Source organism: Lontra canadensis, unplaced genomic scaffold (assembly GCF_010015895.1).
Source record: "Lontra canadensis isolate GAN:19392208 unplaced genomic scaffold, GSC_riverotter_1.0 scaffold24, whole genome shotgun sequence".
NCBI lineage: Eukaryota > Metazoa > Chordata > Mammalia > Carnivora > Mustelidae > Lontra > Lontra canadensis.
Genome location: NW_022631018.1, coordinates 20,244,561 through 20,260,545, shown reverse-complemented (window position 1 = coordinate 20,260,545; position 15,985 = coordinate 20,244,561). Strand labels below are relative to the sequence as shown.

Below are 15,985 nucleotides of genomic sequence, written 5' to 3'. Positions count from 1 at the left end.
ATGCTCCCTCTCTGTGTCTCACACTCTCGCTCTGAAATAAATATTTAAAAAGACTTTTAAATATTTTATTACTTTTTTGAACATTTTATTATGTTTTAATTGAAGTACAGTTGGCATAAGTAGGTATCATCAGCATTTTACACATGAGAAAACTGAATCTAAAAGATACTAAGTAACTTACTCCTAATACGGAGCAATTCATTAGCAGAACCTGTTCTTGGCTTATTCTAAAACCTAAAGAGGTGCCTGGGTGGCTAAGTTAAGTTAAGCCCACGCCTTCAGCTCAGGTCATGATCCCAGGCTCCTGGGACTGAGCCCCCACTGGAGCCCCCCCCTGTGGAGTCACCTGAGTGAAGCCTGCTTCTCCTGCTCCCTCTGCTTGTGCTCTCTCTCCCTCTCTCTGTCAAATAAATAAATAAAACCTTTAAAAATAAATAAAACCTAAGGAATATGTAATGCTTTATGAAACATAAGCAAACACCATATATAGTTACACACACAGTATATACACTGTGTATGCACACATTTACCGTTTGTGTATCCTATTTTACGACTCACAAACTTCTCATTACACCTTAAAAGTGATCTCTGACTATAAAATCAGGAAATCACAGGCATGCATAACATATTCTAAAAATCTTATTGCTCTAAGAAAACTATTGTTAACGTTACCATTATTAGCACCCAGAGTATATTTTTTAGTCTTTTCTATGAATACGCACATAGGCGGGTGTTTTTATAGGATGGTTATGGCATAAGCATGTTACGGCATAAGCGTTTCCCCGATCATTAAGCATTAATCTGAATTTAATGGGTTCAGAGTAGTCCAGTGTGGGGATGTATCAAAATGCATTTGTCTATCTTTATCAACGTGCAGGTTTTGGTATCACGAATATTGTATTCACATTTCCGGAAAATATCAAGAAACCGCCCAATGGCAACGTTAAAGATCATGCAGACCGTAGCGCCGACACACAGTGCCACACTGTTGGTGGAGCCAATCCCCACGCCCGTCCGTCAGCTCCAAGAGCGCGCACTTTCCGGAGACTCGGGACCTGCCGTCGCGTCTCTTCAAGGCTCCCGGGGAGGAACGCGGGCCAATGTCCACCGCGCCGCGGCAGTTTCGACTGCAGGAACTCCCTCCTTCCGGCAGGAGGCGCCGTCGCCTTCCGCCGGGGTCGGGCCGCCACGGAGGCTGCACGTGATCCGGCCGTCTCTGCGCCCGAGGGCGGGCCTGCGGAGATCTGCCTGACGTACGCCGCGGCGTGACGTAGTACGTAGGGGCTGGCTAGCCGCCATCTTGCTTCTTTTTCTCGCTCGCTCTCTCCCTCTCGGGAAGCGGCGAAAGTGCTTTGGCGGTTTGTCCGTCCGCAGCTTCGGCCCTCCCAGTCCGGCGGTCCTTCCGGCCGCCCCCCACCCCCACACTCCCCTGCCCCTTCCCTCGATCGGAGCTCGGCGGAGACTCTCGAGGTGCGCAGACCCCCTCCGCTTGACGCTCGCCCTGGCCGGTAAGGAAGGCGAGGGCGGAGGACCCGGGATCCGAGCGGGCCCCACCGGGGAGGGCCGGCGCGGGGCGGCCCGGGGCGTGCGAGCGCGCCGTGACCCCGGCGGCCAGAGCTGGGAAGCCGCTGGGAGGCGGCCGTGGGTCCGGCCGTGCCCCCCGTTTTCGTCGGTCGCGGGAGGTCTCGGCCTCCGGGTCGGGGAGCGGGAAAGCGGAGTCGGACCCGCCCCATGTGGTCTGCAGCGGAGCCCCGTACCCGCCGGTCTCGCTCCCGCCCGGCCGCAGCGCGGGCCTGCGCGGGCGGGTCCTCGCGTGGCCGGCTGCGGAAGGGGGTTCCCGTCCGCGGACGGGCGGGCGCGCGGTCTCTCTGTCGCGCGTGTAGGATGCGTCCCCCGGACAGCTCAGGGGCTCGTGGCCGGCCTCGGTGCCGGCTTGCTCTCCGCGCGCGGTGAGGGTGGGGTTCGCAGGGAGCCTGTGCGCGAGAGATTGGGGGAGGGGGTTAAAGACCTGACTGGTGGGAGGCTGGGGGGATCTGGACCAGCCCTGCTTCCGCTGGGGACGCGCTGCCCCAGCCCCAGAGGAGGGTTCGTTCCTGCGGACCCTAGGCCTCGCCGTCCCCTGACCTGCGCAGGGAATCCCGTTCTGCAGCCCCGTCTCTCGGGGGCCGCGTTAAGATGACGGGGGTTACGGCGAAGGCCCCCCGTGGGGACTTGAAGAAAAGGGCGTGGGGAACCAGTGGGACCCTGATACATGGTCCTTTTGCCCGAGGGTAGTACGTCTGGTTCCTTGAAAGGGATGCATATTTGTTTTGACTCGGTCTGAGAATTTCTTGAGGTTTCCACCATGCCTGCTGTTTGCTGGCTTCTGAAAGCTACCCGGATCTCTGCATGGGCCGACCTTCAGCCCGGGCTCGTGGGTTCATGCCGGCTGGGGTGCTCGGAAGTGATGGTGCGGTGGGCCGCTGGGCTGTAAGGTCTTCCTGGGGAACGCACCGGAAGAATCACGATTCGTGATCAAGAGCCCGCTCTTAGAACGGCAGGGAGATACTTCAGCGCCCACCGAGTCGAACTCCGCGTTTGTTAAAAGTAGATGGAACTTCCTCTGTGGTGATTAAGATGCTGCTCCGACTGGAGCCATTTTTAGGTGTGTGTCACAGATGTACTGCAGCGTCGTCCCTGGCCCGCCTCAGATGCACCGATCCCCTAAAATAATTAGGAATAGGTTGAATTTGGATTTTATCTTTCGCATGTAGTGAAATCGTAATTTTCTTTTTTTCTGTAATGGACTTGAGGTAATTTAGGCTTTTTTTACTTTTATATTTGGTTTGGTGAGCTTATGTATGTGGCTGTTTTCTCTCCACCATTAGTTGACGTTTTACTGTGTACTGAGCATAGTAATAAGCCCTGTAACATATATGATCTTTCCTTGGGCTGCTGCTATCATCCTTCCATATTACAGATGAGGAAATGAAATCTGCGATATTAATTTGACCAAGGTCACTCAAGAGTTATTGGTGGTGCTGTAGAGATTCAAGTCCGGACTGTCTAAATCCAAAGGGTGCTCTGGGCCTGCAAACTGCCTTCCTGTTCCTTGTAATTGTAGGAACTGTAGTAACTAAAGATGCAGCATTGTTAACCTAGTTTTTTTCTTTCGTTTGATTTCAGTATAGAAACATTGTTGCATATAATGGTGAAAGTGTTGCAAGAGGTAAAAAACAGTTATAACTACTTTGAGGATAGGATAGAAGCTAGTTTTCCTACCTTTTTCTATTTAAAGGCCGGTTGGTTAAAACTCTTTATAGTATGGCATACAATTTTTAAATTTTGAGATCTGGCCTCTGTTGTAGATAAAATATTTCCTCATCTGTAAAATGGAGGTGATGATAATAATAGTACTTCCCTCCAAGGTTTGCTGTAGTATTAACAAAGATAATGTGTGTAGAGGGCTTATTACTGTGCTTAGTACATTGTAATAGTGAATTGGCAGAATATTGGTAGAAGAAAGTACTCTCCAAGCAGTGAGTAAGTTGTATATTCTTAGAATGGAGTATATATATTCTTTGGGAATTAGTTTTTCTTTTTCTTTCTTTTTCTTTCTTTCTTTCTTTTCGTTTTCTTTCTTTCTTTCTTTCTTTTTTTTAACACTTAGACACTAGATTTTGTTTCTTGGAGATTTCTTCATGCTCTACAGTCAATAACCCTGGGTTCAGTATGTTGAGCACATCTGAAAATACAGAAGTCTGACTCATTCCAGCCTGTCTCCCCACTACCCTTATGCCACCCCACCACCCGTGTTGGTAAAATGTCTTTGAAGATTATATGATTTTCCCTTCCCTCTTGCCCTCTGTCCAGACACTGCTTCAGTTTGTACGCCAGTTGAGTAACTTGTTTCAGGTGCTGTTTATGCCATATTTGTGTAAGACAAGGATTGATTATTGATAAAATGTTACACAAATTGGTACAGAACCCTACTCTTACAGTGAAGGAGATCCAAGAGTTGTGTCTCACTGAGTTATGTATGACTAATACCCTTTCAGTAAAGTGAAATTTGTCAATTTACGAAAAGGTAACACAGTGATAGCTTATCTTAGTCAATGTTAACTGTTAACTGTTGCTTAGAAGCTTGAGAATTAATGTTGGTTTTCTGAGTCATAACATTTTAGATTTCCCAATAATAAAGCCTTTGATGCATCAGTCAGGACATCTTTGTGGGTAAAGGAATTCTCTACAGAGGGTAACTTCAGTACATTTTCTGTTGTATATTTTCCCTCCATCCCCAGAAAGGCTAAATACAAACTGATCTTTTTGCCAGTCCCTTTGTAGTTATTTTGCTGTAGATTAACAGAATGCCAGTCAGGTTTTAGGGCCTGTGTATGTGCATGTTTGCTGGCAAATCAGATGAAGCAAGGGCTATTAGTGAGTTTCAACAGTGGTCTAGTTGGCAGACAAAAACTTTTATATGGTTAGCATTTACTTACAGTCTGAAAACAAGGTAGCAATTAAGTTATCACTGTTAATATGATGTAATGTTCTTACCCCTGTGTGGTGCTGCTAGGTGCTCTGCATTACAGGAGGGGTATATAGTCTGCATTTGTGGAGCATGTATAGTATCAAAAAACACTTGGATATGATTTACACACATATTATCTAGTAATTTTCTTTCTTTCTTTTTTTTTTTTTTTAGATTTTATTTATTTTGACAGACAGAGATCACAAGTAGGCAGAGAAGCAGAGAGAGAGAGAGAGAGAGGGGAGGAAGCAGGCGCCCTGCCGAGCAGAGAGTCCGATGCGGGACTCGATCCCAGGACCCTGGAATCATGACCTGAGCCGAAGGCAGAGGCTTTAACCCACTGAGCCACCCAGGCGCCCCTAGTAATTTTCTTTTTACTTGTGTTCCAGTGTTAGTCTGTTTCCTTTACTAAATTATTTCCATGTCCACATCACCATATACCGTGAGTGGTTAGCATATACCTAGGTTTTATTACTGAATGTGTGAGAGTGGGACACAGAAGAATTGACCCACGACTAAGATTCAACTGACAGATACCTTAGAAGAGCAAAAGAATACCTTGTCATATCCTATTAGAATAGTATCAAGGGCTTTCAGACATTTTGTTTATGTACTATGCACATAAACATATGTTTTATTTGCAGCAGATTTTCCTTTCTAATTTTTAGACTTTTTTAAACAAACATTAAGGATTCTTTTAATTTTGTAAGGTAGTGAATCAAAGGAATATGGCTTGTGGCTCTCACTGCTAAGATGCTCACAGTTTTAAAGGTTAATGGTAAAAGGTTATCACGTGATCTTTGGATTTATACCAGAAGATAAAAATAAAGACATAAAAGCAGATAAAGGAAGTTTGGGGCAGAAAATCCATATATGAAAATTGTCTTTGGTATAGGTCACATGTCTAGTAGATCTCAAGTGAAGGCATGATGGCCAAGAGAGAACATGGATAATTGCAATTATTAAAAAGAAGAATTGCAATTATTAATATTTATTGAGCACTTTCCATGCCAGGCACTGAGCTAAGATAATTTTGTGGATTATCTTTTTCAATCTATATAATACATCTAGGTGGTAGATTATTTTATCCCTGTTACACAACTAGAAAACTGTGACTTAAAGAGGTTTAAGTAATTCTTCTAGACTTACTGAGCTAGTAAATAGGATTCAAATCATTGACCCAGAGCCTAACTGTAAGTGTTTAAGTTCCACCCTGCTTGGACTTCCCAGTGGCCAGTATTGCCCAAACTTCAGATAAGTCGTGACTATTTATTTATTTATTTATTTATATTTTTAAAGATTTATTTGACAGAGATCATAAGTAGGCAGAGAGGCAGGGGGGTGGGGGTGGTGGGAAGCAGGCACCCCACTGAGCAGAGAGCGGGATGCGGGGCTCAATCCCAGGACCCTGAGATCATGACGAGAGCCGAAGGCAGAAGGCAAAGGCTTTAACCCACTGAGCCACCCAGGCGCCCCTCAAAATAAACATGATTTTAAATGTGCTTCTATGGACCACTTAAAATCATCTAATATGTCATCAGTAGTCTTTTGTATTTCATGCTTTAGGACATAAATGCTATAAGAAATGATGACTGCATAAGATCAGGCAACGTTTGGAATTGATGAAGGCCAGAAGTGGTGAAAGGCTAGAGTGGATTAGACTCATCACAGGCAGTGGAAGCATTACAGGAGATGAGCTGTAAATTAGAGCCTTAACTACATACTCGGGGCAGCCATGTCCATGATGAACTGCAAAGTGAAGGTGCTTGTGTAGACAGAGATGTAGCAGGCTAAGACAATCAGTGGCAGGAGGAGAGCAACAATGAGTAAGTGAAGAAGGAAATCATTACAGAAATCAGGATGGAAGAGAATAATCTAAAATACAGGATTATTAAAGCCAAATGTAGCAGAGGTCGGAAGGATCTAAGAGAAGTATCCTTTGGATTTGGCTGAGAGATTCTTGGTGACACTAAAAGAATTTAGGTCAAGTAATGAGAGTGGAAGGTTAGGCAGGGAGGAGTAAGTACTGAGACTTCTTGACTTTTAGGGGACTTGAATACTCAATATGAGCTTTGGACGATGAGTGTAAAAACCTAGGTTTAGACCTTTTTTGTTTTGTCCTTTGTGCCTGCTGTTAACTTTGGGGGTGAGTGACATGGCTTCTTCAAATTTCAGATACCGGTATTCCCTGCTTTTTGAAGGTTCACACTACCCCACTTTGCTTTTATGAAAGACAACATTATTACCTGCTTTTGCTAACTGAAAGTTCTGAAGAAGATTTTTGTTTTTCCGGAAAAGGGCAAAAGCAAAAATAGCAGCCACTGTAGAGGCAGGGCACCCCCTGAGCAGCGAGAGTGGTGCTACCAGGCTGTTTCCCCTTACTCAGCATCTAGTTTGTAAGCATCTAGTTTGTAACTCATGATATGTGAGTTTGTTAGCAAGATGTGTCGTAAGGTGTCAGAAAAGCCTAAGAGAGGTTATTTCTTGGGTTTGGGAGTAGCACAAAAAGTTTTCCATATAAATTAATGCCAGTTGTTCCTTTGCTGTATCCATTTCAGCTTACAGAAGGTTGCAGAGGAACTCTTGGCTTTCTGATAGCCTGGGAAACCTGTTTATTCATCTGTGAAATAGGGAAAATACGCATTTCCCCTGTCTCAGAGGATTGTTGCAAAGATGTGTTTGCGTGTATGTTTTGAATTTTACATTCTTTGATATTACATGAGCCTAGACCATGTTTAAAACAGAAAAGAGAACTATGAAAAGTAGAAAGTTAAAGGTAAAGGGGGGTGGTTCTCTCTGGTGTTGGAAGATCCCCTACAAATAAATTTTGAGTTTATAAGGTAAGAGATGGATCCATTTGTGGTTGGAGAATGGGTGGCTGGAGAAGTTAATACTTGATTATCCTTTCCTCTTTACTGATGAATAACCTGAAAGCGTAGGACTGCTGGGTATGATTGTGCAGTTTGTGTCCTGCACACATGCGTGCGGCTGATGTAAGCAGCGAGCACTGAAACCTACTCCGTGCTCTGCTTGCAGAAAGTCCTACGCTCTGGCTAGGCCTCCCAGGAGTATTTGTGCCTTCATTTCCCCCTTTTTTCCCCCTGCATCAGTACCTCACCCAGTGGATTACTTGTGTCATCCCAGAAGGGTATGTTTTTGTATCTGCAGGAAGGCCCTGTGGAGGCTAATGGATGCTGCGAAAGACTGAGGAGATACATTAAGGATACATTTAGAACAAAACCAAAAACATGGGGAGACTGGAGAAATGGTCACCAAGGAACTAAAAACTTAGTACATTTTACTAAATGGGTTAAGTAGTTGGGCAGGTGCGCCTTCACTTTATCCAATGAATTTTATTTTAAAGATTTCATTTATTTCAGAGAGAGCAAGCAAGCCTGCATGCACGAGCAGAAGGGGCAGAATGAGAGAGAATCTCTGGTAGACTCCGGGCTGAGGGCAACAGCCCCAACAGAGGGCTCCATCTCAGCCACCCTGCGATGACGAGATTACAACCTGAGCTGCAACCAGCTGCGCCCCCCAGGCGTCCCTAGCCAGTGTGTTTTAAAGATGAACATGGTAGCTTATTCAGTATTTATGGTAACTAGGAAACAGACCATATATAGATCTTAATTAACTAAAGAAGCACAACGTTAAGAGGTATAATACGAATTAACTTCTGAAGGTCAGGAAAATGCAACAGAAAAGAGAAATTTTATGGTTTTTTTTTTTTTAAGATTTTATTTTATTTGACAGAGAGAGACATCAAGAGAGGGAACACAAGCTGGGGGAGTGGGAGAGGGAGAAGCAGGTCTCCCGCTGTGCAGGGGTCCTAAAGAGGGGCTCGATCCCAGGACCCCAGGATCCCAGGATCAGGACCTGAGCTGAAGGCAGACACTTAATGACTGAGCCACCCAGGCACACGGAGAAATTTTATCTTAAAAGCAGGAAAAAGGTGGGCGCCTGGGTGGTTCAGTGGGTTGAGCCTCTGCCTTCAGTTCAGTTCGTGATCTCAGGGTCCTGGGATTGAGTCGTGCATCAGGCTCTCTGCTCCGTGGAGAACCTGCTTCCCCCCTCTCTGCCTACTTGTGATTTCTCGCTCTCTGTGTCAAATAAATAGATAAAATCTTTAAAAAAAAAAAAAGTCAGGAAAAAGGTGTTATTGAAGGAGGCTTTGACAAAAGTAGAGTTTGGTTATATTTCTGTATGTTTTTGAAATTTAGATAAAGAAAAAGTGCAACTTTCCGTGTACAATTCTGTGAGTTTTAGTATGTCTAGATTCAGGTAACTCACATCAAAATTAGGATATAGAATGTAGAAAGATGAGATACATCACATTTTGGAGGCAGAAAAAGTACTCTCCTGCTGAAGAAAGAACTATTGAATTAGGATTAAAAAGTCAGGAATAGGGTGCCTGGCTGGCTCAGTGGGAAAAGCACGCAGCTCTTGATCTCAGTTGTGAGTTGGACATGTTGGGTATAGAGATTACTCAAAGTAATAACATAATAAATATTGCTTTATTGTATAGTTTTATATATGACAACCAGGGAACATGGAGAGAATAAAAGTAGAAAGTAGCAAAAAGAGGGATGGGTAGCTTACATGTCTCAAAACAGACTCTTTTTTTTTGAAGATTTTATTTATTTATTTGACAGACAGAGATCACAAGTAGGTAGAGAGGCAGGCAGATAGAGGGGAGGGGGGAAGCAGGTTCTCCACCAAGGAGAGAGCCCGATGTGGGACTCCATCCCAGGACCCTGGGATCACGACCTGAGCCGAAGGCAGAGGCTTTAACCCACTGAGCCACCCAGGAGCCCCTCAAAACAGACATTTTAATGATAGAGGAACAGAGCCAGTATTTGCAGAGGGGGATGCTAACAGTTCTGTACACTTAAAAATTTAAACTTGAAATTCCAGCCCTTAAAGGCAGCGGGTTAGTTATATGAAAGGTCTCATGATGTCAGTTGAGGATCTTGAAAGAGAATACTTCTGTTTTTCTCCTGTAACATCCAAAGTACCTGCCTTGCAAAAAAGAGTTAAGAAACTTTTATGCTTTGGTTTTTATTTGTAGTGTTTAAGTTTTGAAAACTTTATTACCATTTGTTAAGCTTTTATTAAATGCCAGACACTATTTTAAGAGTTTTCTACATACTTTGTTAATTAAACCTCATAATAGACTAGAAGATATAGCCCACAGATGAGAAAATATAAATTCAGAATGATATTTAATGACTAGGGAAATGCTTATGTCATAATATGCGTATGCCACAATTATGCTATAAAAACACCTAGCTACAAAATGTCAGGGCTGGGATTTAAACCAAATCCGCTTCAAGTAATGGTGTGATATGAACAGTTTAAAAATACTGTCAGTTGTCAGAAAGAGTAATGTTGCAGTCACCTCATCTAGTAAATGGTAGACACACAGATTTGTTACTTTGCTAGAATAGTAATTAATGGTACAGAGGGTTTGATAAGTACATATCTTTTCTGATTGTTAAGGCATTCTGCCCCAGAAACTTGATTCACATGTTTCAGTTTCTAAGAACAGCCTGAGCCCTTCTACCATTCTGATTAGAATTCCAGCAGATTTATTTATATTACACTTTGTTTTTTAAAATGACAATTTTTTAATGCTTTTGCTGTAGTGCTATTTGTAGTAGAGGCACTCAACATATGGTGGTATTCTTAGCTTTTCTATTATAGCAGCAAATGTGATCTTAAAAATATTTGATGTCACTCTGACTTTAGAATTACCAAGTGATTATAACAATTGGAGATTGAAATGAACTTAGAAGTTGACCAGTTCAGTCTCTTAACCAAAGCAAGACCTTTTCATTTTAAACGGAAATTTTAGTTTAAAATTTTATAGACTAAATGTTTTCTGAGGTTAATACATCAGTCTCTGCCATCTTTGTAAACTCCAGCTGCCATGAGGAAATACCAAAGGGGCACCTGGGTGGCTCAGTTGGTTGAGCACCTGCCTTCTGACGTCATGGGGCTCAGGTCCTGCTTCTCCCTCTGCCTCTCCCCCTGGCTTGTTCTCTCTCTCTCTCTCAAATCAATAAAATCTTAAAAAACAAAATACCACAGACTAGGTAGCTTAACAGGAATTTATCACGGCTCTGGAGGCTGGAAAACCAAGATCAGGGTGCCCGCATAATCCGGTTTTGGGGAGGTCTTCCTGCCTTTCACAGGGCTGCTTTTTGAAGAACTCTGTGTCTTCAGGTGGTTGGGAGAGCTAGCGAGCTGTGGTGTCTTCTCTTAGAAGAGCACTAATCCCATTCTGAGGCCCCACTCTCATTATCTCAGCTAAACCTAATTATCTCCCAAAGGGCCTATCTCCAAATACCATCTGGGCTGTTGGGAGTTAGGACTTCAACACACGAATTTTGAGAGGGGAAACAATTCTGTATATAGCCCCCTCCCCCACTTTTTTTTTTTTTTTACAGTCTTTGGTGCGTCGAGTCTTAGATTTTTTACGTTTTTGTATTTCTACAACAGATATAATTCATTTTTACTGTATTTTGTTACTATAATTTTTATTCATATTTTCTGTATTGTAATACAATAAGTTTTGAAAATAAAAATTTGACTCTCTTAGAATTTCTTAGCCTAAAGTGACATGTTATTATTACATTTTATTTTTAAAAATTTTTTAAAGATTACTTATTTATTTGACAGAGAGAGAGAGAGAGAGAGAGAAGCAGCAGGCTCCCTGCTGAGCAGAGAGCCAGATGAGGGGCTTGATCCAAGGACCCTGAGATCATGACCCCAGCTGAAGGCAGAGGCCTAACCCACTGAGCCACCCAGGCGCCCCTATTACTACATTTTAAAGATTTGATGTTTATCTCTTTTATAATGATAATTAAATTCCAGTTTTCATATGGCGAGGTTATCTGGGCACTGGCTTTGCCGTCAACTCTGGGTTTAATCTTGGCTCTGTCTCTTCATAGCTAGATGAGTTTGGGGCACGTTATTTTTACTTGTCTAGAGTTGTTTCTTCATTGGTAAATTTTGGTGACTTGGGCTTTGAGCTCTTGTTCCCAACCTGGTATTTATATATCTGTAGAGTTGAGATTTTTTTTTAAATATTTTATTTATTTATTTGACAGAGATCACAAGTAGGCAGAGAGGCATTTTTTTAAAAATATTTTATTTAGAGTTGAGATTTTTAAAAAAATGGTTTCAAGAGACATTACTACATTAGATCATATAGAACTTAATCCCTCTTCATGTTAGAAGCGGGAGACAAACATGGAAGATCATTCAAGGTTTTAAATATAGGGTCAGGGCAGGGTGCCTGGCTGGCTCAGTCAGGAGAGCGTGAAACTCTTGATCTTGGGTCATGACTGAGCCTACATTGGATGTAAAGATTACTTAAATAAAATTAAAACGAAAATAAATCTAGACGTCAGGGAAAGTGGTTATGGTGAAGTTGGGGAGGAGAACGTGTTTGGGAAAGCAGGTGAGTTTTTTGTTTTTAACTTTTTTTTTTTTTTTTTTTTTTTAATTTTAAGTAGGTGCCACGCCCAGTGCAGGGCCCAAACTCATGACCTCAAAACCAAGAGCCGCATGTGCCAACTAGGTGCCCATTTTAAACTTTTTCTTTTGGAATAATCTTTTTAAAGATTTTATTTATCGGTTCGAGAGAGAGAGTGTGAGAGGGCAGAAGGTCAGAGGGAGAAGCAGACTTCCTCTAGCTCTGGGAGTGTGATGCGGGACTCGATCCTGGGACTCTGGGATCATGACCTGAGCTGAAGGCAGTCGCTTAACCAACTGAGCCACCCAGGCGCCCTCTTTTGGAATAATCTTAATCTCACAGAAAAATTGTAAAAATACTATGAAAAATTCCTGTATTCCTTTATCCCTATTCCCTAATTATAAGTAGCTTACCATATTTATCACTCTGGGTATGTGTACATATGCACACCAGTCACATGTACAGTATGTGCTCGTCTTTTAATGCCTGCTGTTCTAAACCCCTGTCATCACCGAAACCTTTTTTTATTCTTTTTAAAAAGATTTTAATTATTTATTTATCAGAGAGAGAGTGCAGGCGCAAGTAGGCAGAGCGGCAGGCAGAGGGAGAGGGAAAAGCAGGCTCCTTGGTGAGCAGGGAGTCTGAAGTGGGACTCGATCCTAGGACTCTGGGATCATGACCTGAGCGGAAGGCAGACACTCAACCAACTGCGCCACCAAGGCACCCCCACTTGAAACCTTAAATTCAAATCACAAACTCCTGTGCCTTCAGTTTTTTCACTTAGTACATTTTGTCATTTTTTAAAAAAAGATATTTATTTGAGAGAGAGTGAGAGAGCACAAGCAGGGAGAGAGACAGATAGTGACAGCATGAGTGGGGAGGAGAGAAGCAGATTCCCTGCTGAGCAGGGAACCCGATGCAATGTGGGGCTCGATTCCAGGACCCTAAGATCATGACCTGAGCCTAAGATAGACGCTTAACCGACTGAGCCACCACGGTGCCCCTCCTGTTGTTTTTATTAAACAAAGCAATCGTAGTACGCTTGACTCAGTAAGCATTTAGTAATTACTGTTGGTAGAGCTTTTATACAATCATATTAAAATTGCCAGTTCCTTTTGTTGTCCTCATTCTCTTCTACCTTCTGCTTTACTCTGTGGCTTAGACTTCCATGAAATGTTATTCTAACCATTTTCCCGCCTGCATCTTCCGCCTTGCTTTTCTTTACACATGTGTGGCTCAACTCTAATTCCTTATTATTCCGGCTGCTGTGCACTTCCCATCGCTCCCCAGTCCCAGACGTGCTGCTGGACATGAATGACAGCCTTCAGAGTGGACAGCCTTGGGAGTCCTGTGTATTACTGGTCTCCAGCTTCTGGGGCTTCAGCAGCGATTGTCAGTGCCTCGTTGGCCTACTTGTCTGTCTTTCCTCCCAGTTCTTTGTGAACCTTTCCCATCCTTCTCACACTTCCTGTTATTATCTCCAATCAGTTGATGAGGACAGCATGTCTTTCTTCATTTGTTCCTAGTAGTGCCTGATAATACAGTAGGCGCAGGATAAACATTTATATGAATGAATAGGGGAATCAGACATTTTGAATTTGTAGTTCTGTCCAGAAATTTAAGTGCAGACGTTTTGTTCTGTAGACAATTAAAAATGTATGTCTAAAGATTGTAGTTTGAAGGAAAGTTTTGGGAACTACCCTTACTGTAGCAGTAAACAATAGATGAGATGGCCAAGGGAGAAAGCACATAGAAGGAGCTGGTAAAGAGAGATTGCAAAAGCACGTGAATATTTATTTATGTGGAGGGATAGGAAAAAAAAGCTGTAAGAGAGTCACAGAAACCAAAGAAGATTGTTTACAAAAGATCCATTTGCCTTTTATATTCATATTGATACTTGACTATTAATTATTACTTGAGGTTCTTCATTCAGTAGAACATTTTTTGAGTGCATATAGTATGCTCCTCTGGAAATGGTTGCAGGTTCTTTTTAATGTTAACTATTTTTTTTTTTAAGATTTTATTTATTTATTTATCAGAGAGAGCGAGCACACGCAGACAGAGAGGCAGGCAGAGGCAGAGGGAGAAGCAGGCTCCCCGCCAAGCAAGGAGCCCGATGCGGGACTTGATCCCATGACGCCAAGATCATGACCCAAGCTGAAGGCAGCCACCCAACCAACTGAGCCACCCAGGCGTCTCTAATGTTAACTATTTAAATCAGTGGGACGTTGTATTTCATTTTCCAGAGGAACTAAACTCTCACCTTAAGGTTAATGAGGAAAGAAAGGTAAACAGGGCTTGGATACTTAGAAGCCCACGGTGTCCAGGAAGATAATTGTCATTTAATTGAATTGGGCAGATTGGCAATTTGTGAAAGTGTTTTTTCCCCCCCAAAACGCTAAATTTTAAAATCATTAAAAATAATGTTTTTAGTATTGAATACTTTTAAATAACTTTTGTAATGGTGAGTAACGATAGATCTTATAACTTTTGAGACTGAAGGAATTTTAGAGATCATTGCTAATCTTGTCTTGATGTGGAAACCCTTTATATAGATTTTTTAAAAATTTTTAACCTATAAGAGGTGTCCATCAAGAAAACCATCCTCTTATAACCACTGTTGAGTGTCATCCTTTCATTTTGAAAGGTTGATATTTCCCTTAGACCTTTTAGAAATTGTTTTTTAAATGCTGGCTTTTTTCCTTCTTGATTTCTTCTTTTATCCTCACACTTTTTTGGCCCCCCCCCAAATTGTTACAAGGTAATATATATTCATTGTTCAAATCTGGAAAATGTAGATGCTCATGTTTTGGTATATCTAATTTCAGCGAAAAATACAGTTTCTTTCTGTCATTGTTCAGAGTCACAGGACCTTGGATTTAGAAGTATGATTATTCTCTCTTCCCTTAAAGGGGGTATATTTATTATTGACTAGGCTCTTTTTGTAGACTGATCCTCAGACCTTAATGATTCAGATTTTTAGGTACATAGTAAGAAGACAGTAATGTAAAAAAAAAATTCTTAATAGCATGCAAATAACAAAAAGCTCCCCCCCCCCAAGATTTTATTTATTTATTTATTTGACAGAGAAAGAGCACAAGCAGGCAGAGCAGCAGGCAGAGGAAGAAGCAGTCTCCCTCTTAGGGAGCCCAGCATGGGGCTTGATCCATGACCTGAACCAAAGATAGATGCTTGACCAACTGAGCCACCCAGGTGCCCCAGCCTTTTTTTTTTTTTTTTTTTTTTTTTAAAATAAAGATTTTATTTATTTGATGGAGAAGAATGCACAAGCAGGGGGAGCGGCAGAAGGAGAGGGAGAAGCAGGCAGGTAGCCTGTGAGGCTTGATCCCAGGACCCTGGGATCATAACCTGAGCTGAAGGCAGACACTTAACTGACTGAGCCATCCATGCGTCCCAAAAAAGCTTTTTAAAATTAAAAATGATACAAGTAGAGGATAGAGTTCCTTTGTTCTTCTGTGATTGTACCAGTACATTTTTTGAAATCAGAATCTGACAAGTTGAAATGACCCTGTTGAGCTTATTGTTTCAAAGATTTTTAAATTACTACTTAGTAAATTATACTGTTTTGTTACTTAAGATACGGATCTGCAGAATGCAGCACACCTTTATTCAACAACTGAGTTTTGTTGGTTTTTTTTAAATTAATTTTCTTCAATGGCTCTTCATGGTATTTAGAATAAACTGGGCAATACTCCTTAGCCTAAACTAGTAGACTTTTGCCTACTCTGACTTCCCTTCCTGCCCATGACCTTTACACCTGAACCCTTTTATCCCAGATCAGAATTGGGTTTTTCCCCCCCAGTGGTTCTCAGCTGTGGCTATAGTTGCATACCTTGGGGATATGGAGGGTTCAATAAACCAAATATTTCAATAAAGGAAATCAAATGGAATTTGTTTGGTTTCCCAGTGCATAGGAAAATTAATGTTTCTGCTGTATTGTAGTGTATTAGTTATGCAATAGCATGTTGTTGTTT

The 15,985-nt window shown here is 42.2% G+C and overlaps 1 protein-coding gene across 1 annotated transcript in view; it reads left to right on the top strand.

Moving 5' to 3' along the window:
• The first annotated feature begins 1,432 nt into the window (after window positions 1-1,432).
• PRRC2C (proline rich coiled-coil 2C) overlaps window positions 1,433-15,985 on the top strand; it is a 92,396-nt gene continuing 77,843 nt past the window's right edge. The window contains exon 1 of the mRNA XM_032862993.1: window positions 1,433-1,508. The gene's annotated coding sequence lies outside the window, so the exon portion shown is untranslated. The remainder of the gene's footprint in view (window positions 1,509-15,985) is intronic.